Consider the following 8520-nt stretch of genomic DNA (forward strand, 5'->3'; position numbering starts at 1 on the left):
CATTTGGTTTCATCATTTAATATTTCAGTGTATATCTCTTTAAATTGATTCTTTTAAAAAATTACCTCAATGCCTCTATTAAGGAAGATAAAAATTCTTTAATATCATCAAATATCCATTCAGTGCTCTCATTTCCTTGTCTCCTAAATATCGCTTGTGGTGCTTTGGGAGGGACCCTGGCAGGAGCACAATGTGAGACAGGACAACAGTGGACCTGGCTGTGGCCCAGACCAGGTGAGTGCTAAAGGTTCAAATGGGGGAAAAAATGGTAGGAGATGCCCAGGGAGCATGGGACCATGAACCAGCACTGAGCAGAGGGGACAGAATCCTCTCCTGTTCCTTCCCAACCAGAGGGAAAGGGGAGATTTGAATAAGAAAGCACTGTCAGAGAACAGCCAAGTTCATTTTCCTCCCTTCTCTCCTGGGAACCTTCCTGGCATACTCACTCCCAACACTTTTGTCTCCCTTCACAGCCTGGAGGCTCCTGAAAGGGAGACAGTTTCTCCTTCACCTGCTCATCTGCAATGCAAACAAGGTACTTGGTAAATAGTAGGTGCTTGAGAAATGGTTTGCTGGGCACTACCTGGCCATTGTTGGAATACAGGGCAGGCTACTGCAAAATGTGCCTCAATGTCCTATTGGTTATTTTGAATTAAAGTTACTTAAGAAATGCCCAGTGTAAGAGGGACACTCTGTCCCTCCCTTCTGTCTCCCTGAGGGCAGGAAATAAAGGTGCACTCCTGCCTCTGAAGGTAAAGTTCCTTATCTCCAGAGACAGGGAATTTAGGCCCAGAAGCCTATATAAACAAACCTTGTATGAGTGAAAAAGTGTTGCCTGCCATATCAGTAGACAAATGATATTGCAGCCATCAAGCCGTGACCTTACAGTCACCCTGATGGTGAACCCTGAGGGAACTCAGAATAGAAACAGGATGCCCGCCATCAAGCCATCAGCCACTGCAGCCACCCCACAAGTGTGCATCCTGAGGAGACGCAGGATGAGACACACAGGATACTGGCCCCAGATAGCTGAGGTCCATATCAAAGGAATGATTTCAGTGAGCCCAGATTCTTGCATCTTCCCATACATAGAAAATTGCTGAATTCCTTAACTTGAGATGTCTGATTTTCTTTAATTAACAGTAATCTTTTGATGTCCCGACTACCTGGTCTTTGTTGCAGATCTCCTGTGTATCCTGGCTCCTCCCTCACCTCTTCAGGGCAGTCCCTCAGAGACATCTGAGAGGCTGAGACCCAGGCTGAAGTCCTCAGTTTTGCCTGCCAAATAAAACATATTTCGTAACTTTTAGGTTGTGCACTTTTTCAGTTGACACTTATTACTTCTTTAATTTACTACCCCAAGCCCAAACTCTGTATAGAGATTTTTCACTAATTGGGCACCCAAAACCTAACTTTTTTTGTCTTGTCAATTCCTCACAAATGTATTCTTTCTTTGTCTAAAAGTATTAAAGCTGCCTGCTTTGGCCACTTCTTAGGTCCCATTTCAGTGAGACCTCCATGAACATTAATTAAACTTTATTTATTTTTCTCCTGTTAATCTGTCTTGTGTCAGTGTTATTATTGGCCAGCCACAAGGACTCAGGAGGGGCGGAGGGAGAAATTTCCCCCTCCCCCACACTGCTCAGCTCAACAGAGGGAAACAGGGTCGCCAAGTTGGGAGCCTGCAGATGCTGGCGCCAGACTGCCTGGGTTCTAGCCCTACCTCTGCTACTTTCTAAATGAGCAATCTTAGACCTCTGTACCTGGGTTTCTTCACTATAAAACAGAAATTTATATTTTAAAAATTATTTTATTATGTACCTTTGAGGTAATGTGGATAAAGTACTTAGAACAATTCTTGACACCTAGTAAGTGTGCTGGAAAAGCCACGCACTTGCTGGTATCGTTATTATGATAGATGTCAACTGAAAAAAAAAAATGCACAACCTAAAAGTTGAGAGCTGTGTTTCATCTGGCCGACTTTCTGAGGACTCAAGCCCAGGAAGCAGTCTTTCAGCTCTGAAGGACTGCTGCAAAGAGGTAAGGGAGGAGCCAGGTTATCTAAGACTTTTTGAAACAAAGACCAGGGAGTCAGAACATCAAAAGATTACTGTTAATTAAAGAAAATCAGACATCTCAAGTTAAGAAATTTAGTGCCTTCTATGTATGGGAAAATACTAGAGTCTGGGCTCATGGAAATCATTCCTTTGAATGATAGCTAAGGCCCCACCTTAGCTATCTGGGGCCAGCACCCTGTGCTTTCCCAATCTGAGTCCCCTCGGTGTGCACCACTGGGGGTGGCTGCAGTGTGTGACCACTGGGCAGCCTGTTTGTTTCCATCCTGAGTTCCCTCAGGGCTCACCTTCAGGGGTGGCTACAGTGGCTGATGGCTTGATGGCTGCAACATCCTTTATTTACTGATATGTAGGTGGCATTCTTAGTCCACACAGATAAATAACATTTTGTGTGTGGGCGTGTTGTAACTGTCAGCCATCAGCAGAGGTGTGACTCCTTCACCTGTTGGCATGAGAGGCTTAGATATCACCCAAGAGGCACCGCAAGGCAGCAGTCCCCTTCTCCCTCCCAACTAACATTCCAGAGCTATCTGCAAGGAGGCCCAAGAGCTCGGGGAGGCGAAGTCCCCCTGCCACAGCTATGTTTTGTCCCAGAGATGGCAGTGCGTCCACTGGGGCCCAGGCTGCTCTCTTGCCAGGGACCTGCCTGACGCCGGCTGTGCGCCCCGCCGGCGCAACGGGGACTACTGCCCAGGACCACCTGTGAGCACCGGGCGCCATCTGGAGGCCACCTCAGAATCTGCGGGGATGCCACGTGCACTTCGGGTGGTGGCAAGGTCCTTTCATTCTATTTCATCCTCTAAATCATTTATTAAGCCACTGCTGTGTGTTAAGCTCTGGCAATGTAGGCAGAAGTAAAGATAACGTCTCTTCTCCCATGGCATTCATGGCATGATGGAGAAGACAAACCCTCAACAAATGTGCAATACCAAGGGCTGGAAAAGAGACAGATATAAAGGAAGGAATAGCTAACACGGTCATTCCCCGAGAAGTTTATTGGTGCCAGAGACAGTCCAAGGCAATAAAAATAAAGAAAGGAACGAAACAGTGCTCCTGCTCCCAGGGAGCTCATTGTGTGGAGGACAGACAAGCAAATTTAGAGGTAAGGTGTAATAGGAAACAGCAAATCTGACTCCATATTAGATCTTTTTTTTTTTTTACTTTAATCTTTGTTTTCTGATGGTTTTGCTACAAGTTAATCACTAAAGGGATGTTGTCTATACCTTAAAGTATACATATGGCCCATCTCTGGAATCCTGCCCCCATGCCTGAATGTTAAACTAAAATATCTTTGTTCAGCTCACAGAAAACTTCCTGACCCTTCCCACCTGTGAATGGCTGCAGGGAAGAAGAAATTAATACATGCCCTCCTGGAGTCTGGCCAAAACCAGGAAATAGTTGCAACAATTTATGGCCTTTTCACTGTACCTCCTCATCTCCCCACTTTGTTCTATAAAAGAAACTAGAATCGAGACCCTGGCAAGATGATTCTTCAGTAATGTCACAGTCCACCGTCTTTTTGGACTCCTGGCTTTCCGAATAAAGTCATGATTCCTTGCCCCAACACCTTGTCTCTCAATTTATTGGCCTGTTGTGTAGTGAGCAGTAGGAGCTTGGGCTTGGTTGCAAGGGACAGAGCTAAGAAGGAATTAGAGGTGTCCAGAGGGAGGTCAGGGAAATTTTCCAATTTTCCAGTCTTAAAGAATGGGCAGGATTTTGCCAGGTTGGGAGGTGGGGGAGGAGTATCTTCTGTAAAATTGTGGAAGCAAAAAGATAGGATATGGGTTGGAGAGAGGCAAGTTTCTGTGTCTGAAGAAAAGAAACACAGAAGAGAAGTAGTGCTGGACCTGGGACTGGAAAAGGAGGTGTGGTCAGGTCCTGAAGGGCTTGGTTTGACAGGTGAAAATGTTCAAACCTGATCCAAAGGGCAGCAGGGAGGTTCTAAAGCAGAGCTCTGTGCAATAGAAAGCTCACTCCGAAATGCAGAAGTGAAGATGGGAGAGAAAGCTAAGAGCTCAAACCTATATGTGCCAGGGACATGCAGAGAGAGCGCTTGATATCCAGTTTTATTTTTAATCCTCTAAATTGGTCTATTGGTTAAGAACTATCATTATTCCAATTTACCAATGGATAAAAGAGGCAGCCATCAAATGCCCACTAGATTCAAGCTAAGTTCAAAGTCAGCCAGCTGTGGAGCCTGAGCTCTTCAGCGGATGAGCAAAACCAGGGGTGCTGGTGAAAGGGGCAGCATTGCAGTGGGTAAGAGTAGAGTCAAGGCCTGCTTGGTAGGTGGAACCAACAGTATTTAATGATTGTCAGATCTGCAAGATGAAGACTAGGAAAGACTGACAATGAGACTCTAATAAAAAGTTTGTTTTTGAGATAATTTTTAGACCTGAAAAAACTAATTGGTCATCCAGAACAACCCCCTGTTCTACCCATGCTCCCGGCACTGCATCAACCCCCATGCATCTGTACCTATATTTCTGCCTCCCCCGACCCTGCCCAGGAAGGATGAGGCTGCAGTTCCCAAATGCAGGCCTCCATTGGATCCCAACCTTGTGCCTACTCACGGCCACCACTTCATCCATTGGCTCATCTCAGACCACCTGAATAATTTTTTATTTTTCTACTGAATCATATCCCAAAACATACGCCCACTATAATTTCCCCCATCCTAAAACAAACAAACTTCCTGACCCCAAAATCTCACCCCACCATCACCACTCTATTTTACTCAGACTCCACTTTCTCTCCTCTTATTTTTTCTTGAATCCATTTCATCAATTTCATTCCCACAACTCCACCAAAATTGCTTTTCTTGTGATCAATAATCACTCCCCATTGAGAGTTTTCATCTTAGGTGACCTGTCAGCAGCATTCAACACACTTGAGTCAGTTCACTCTCCAAAATGAGCTCAAACTGGGCTGTCACAGAACCTCACAAAGGCACACTCTGCTGATCCATGAGTCCTAACACCAAATGCGTCGTAATTAACCTGATCATGAACCTGTTTTGGGCTCACATGGAAGATCCAAGACCCCCAGCTAGCAATTTCCCTTCCCTCCTCCATCATTATTTATTCACTCTCTGTCTCTACTGGGTCATTCTCATCATATTAAAAACATGCTACAGCTCTATTTACAATAGACAGGACATGGAAGCAACCTAAGTGTCCATCAACAGATGAATGGATAAAGAAGATGTGGCACATATATACAATGGAATGTTACTCAGCCATAAAAATAAAGGAAATTGAGTTATGTGTAGTGAGGTGGATGGACCTAGAGTCTGTCATACAGAGTGAAGTAAGTCAGAAAGAGAAAAACAAATACCATATGCTAACACATATATATGGAATCTAAAAAAACAAAAAAATGTTCTGAAGAACTAGAGGCAGGACAGGAATAAAGACACAGATGTAGAGAATGGACTTGAGGACACAGGGAGGGAGATACGTAAGCTGGGATGAAGTGAGAGAGTGGCATGAACATATATACTCTACCAAATGTAAAATAGATAACTAGTGGGAAACAGCTGCATAGCACAGGGAGATCAGCTCGGTGCTTTGCGACCACCTAGAGGAGTGGGATAGGGAGGGTGGGAGGGAGACGCAAGAGGCAGGAGATATGAGGATATATGTATATGTATATCTGATTCACTTTTTTATAAAGCAGAAACTGACACACCATTGTCAAGCAATTATACTCCAATAAAGATGTTAAAAATAAATAAATAAATAAAAAATTAAAACATGCTGCAATTCTTCCCATCTTGAAAAATAACCTGTCAGTCCTATATCCCACTCACTTCTCTGTCTCATTTCCCTGCTGCTGTCTTACAGAACTCTTCTAAAGACTCAACTATGCTCACTGCCTCTAGTCTCCTTCTCTGCCTTCTGGAAAACACCTCACCCTCCCTCAAACTGCTGCGGACCATCCAGATCAGCAATGACCTCCCTCTGCAAAATGCAATGGTCAGCAGTGCAGCTCCTTTCCTACCTCATCTTCCAGGCCTCTCAACTTTGGAAATTCTTAAAATTTAGTCTGTAACGTCTTTTTTCTCTCACGTTTTATTCATTTTTAAGGTGATCTCATCAAGTCCCATGATTTTCATATATTTATTAATTTAGGACTTCTTAACTGTTGTCCCTCACCTTAACTGTCTCCAGAACTTCAGTCCCACATACTCAACTACTGACTCAACATCTCTGTCTGGATAGCAAATTAGCAGCTCAAACTCCACATGCCCAAAACAAAACTTATCTCCTTTCTTCCCTTTCTTCCTTACCTCTTCCCTTCTTCTCTACCTTCTTCTCTTTCTTTCTTATCTTTTCTTTCTTTACTTATAATAATAGGGAATTTCAATCATCCACAAAAGTAGATAGACAGACTGGTATAACAAATCCCCACGCACCCATCACAGAGGTTCAACCATTACTAACTTGTGGCCAATCTTGTTTATCTTCCCTCCAGCCCTGTATTATTTTGAAGCCAATCCCAGACATAGATACTGCATCATTTCAACTGTGCTTCTTTCAGTGTTTATCTCTAAAAGATAAGGCCTCATTTTTAAACACAATCATCTTACCAATAGGCAGTCATAGAAAATAACAATTTCTTAATGTCATAGCCAGTCAGTATTCGCATTTCCAATAGACTAATAATTTTTTGGTAAGTTTGTTTGAATCAGGATCCAAATAAGACCTACACAGTGTGATTTTTTTAAACATCCTTATTGGAGTATAATTGCTTTACAATGGTGTGAGAGTTTCTGCTTTATAACAAAGTGAATCAGCTATGCATAAACATATATCCCCACATGTCCTCCCTCTCGCATCTCCCTCCCTCCCACCCTCCCTATCCCACCCCTCTAGGTGGTCACGAAGCACCGAGCTGATCTCCCTGTGCTATGCAGCTGCTTCCCACTAGCTATTTTACATTTAGTAGTACAAATAAATCTATGCCACTCTCTCACTTTGTCTCAGCATACACTTCCCCCTCCCCGTGTCCTCAAGTCCATTCTCTACATCTGCGTCTTTATTCCTGTCCTGCCCCTGGGTTCTTCAGAACCAATTTTTTTTGATTCTATATATATGTGTTATAATATGGTATTTGTTTTTCTCTTTCTGACTTACTTCACTCTGTATGACAGTCTCTAGGTCCATCCACCTCACTACAAATAACTCAATTTCATTTCTTTTTATGGCTGAGCAAAATTCTATTGTATATATGTGCCACATCTTCTTTATCCATTCATCTGTCCATGGACACTTAGATTGCTTCCATGTCCTGGATATTGTAAATAGAGCTGCAATGAACATTGTGGTACGTGACTCTTTTTGAATTATGGTTTTCTCAGGGTATATGCCCAGTAGTGGGATTGCTGGGTCATATGGTAGTTCTATTTTTAGTTTTTTAAGGAACCTTCATACTGTTCTCCAGAGTGGCTGTATCAACTTACATTCCCATCAACAGTGCAAGAGGGTTCCCTTTACTCCACATCCTCAACAGCATTTATTGTTTGTAGATTTTTTGATGATGGCCATTCTGACTGGGGTGAGGTGCTCCCTCATTGTAGTTTTGATTTGCATTTCTCTAATGATTAGTAATGTTGAGCATTCTTTCATGTCTTTGCTTGCTATCTGAATATATTCTTTGGAGAAATGTCTATTAGGGCATCTGCCCATATTTCGATTGGGTTGTTTGTTTTTTTGATATTGAGCTGCATGAACAACTTGGAAATTTTGAAGATTAATCGTTTGTCAGTTGCTTCATTTGCAAATATTTTCTCCCATTCTGAGGGTTGTCTTTTCATCTTGTTTATGGTTTCCTTTGCTGTGCAAAAGCTTTTAAGTATCGTTAGGTCCCATTTGTTTATTTTTGGTTTTATTTCCATTTCTCTAGGAGGTGGGTCAAAAAGTATCTTGCTGTGATTTATGTCACAGAGTGTTTTGCCTATGTTTTCCTCTAAGAGTTTTATACTGTCTTGTCTTACATTTAGGCCTTTAATCCATTTTGAGTTGGTTTTTGTGTACGGTGTTAGGGAGTATTCTAATTTCATTCTTTCACATGTAACTGTCCAGTTTTCCCAACATCACTTTTTGAAGAGACTGTCTTTTCTCCATTGTATATTCTTGTCTCCTTTATCAAAAATAAGGTGAACATAGGTGCATGGGTTTACCTCTGGGTTTCTATCCTGTTCCATAGATGTGTATTTCTGTTTTTGTGCCAGTACCATACTGTCTTGATTACTGTAGCTTTGTAGTATATTCTGAAGTCAGGAACCCTACTTCCTCCATCTCCGTGTTTCTTTCTCAAGATTGCTTTGGCTATTTGGGGTCTTTAGTGTTTCCATACAAATTGTGAAATTTTTTGTTCTAGTTCTGTGAAAAATGCCATTGGTAGTTTAATACGGATTGCATTGAATCTGTAGACTGCTTTG

Source organism: Tursiops truncatus, chromosome 14 (genome assembly GCF_011762595.2).
Source record: "Tursiops truncatus isolate mTurTru1 chromosome 14, mTurTru1.mat.Y, whole genome shotgun sequence".
In the NCBI taxonomy this organism is placed as follows: domain Eukaryota; kingdom Metazoa; phylum Chordata; class Mammalia; order Artiodactyla; family Delphinidae; genus Tursiops; species Tursiops truncatus.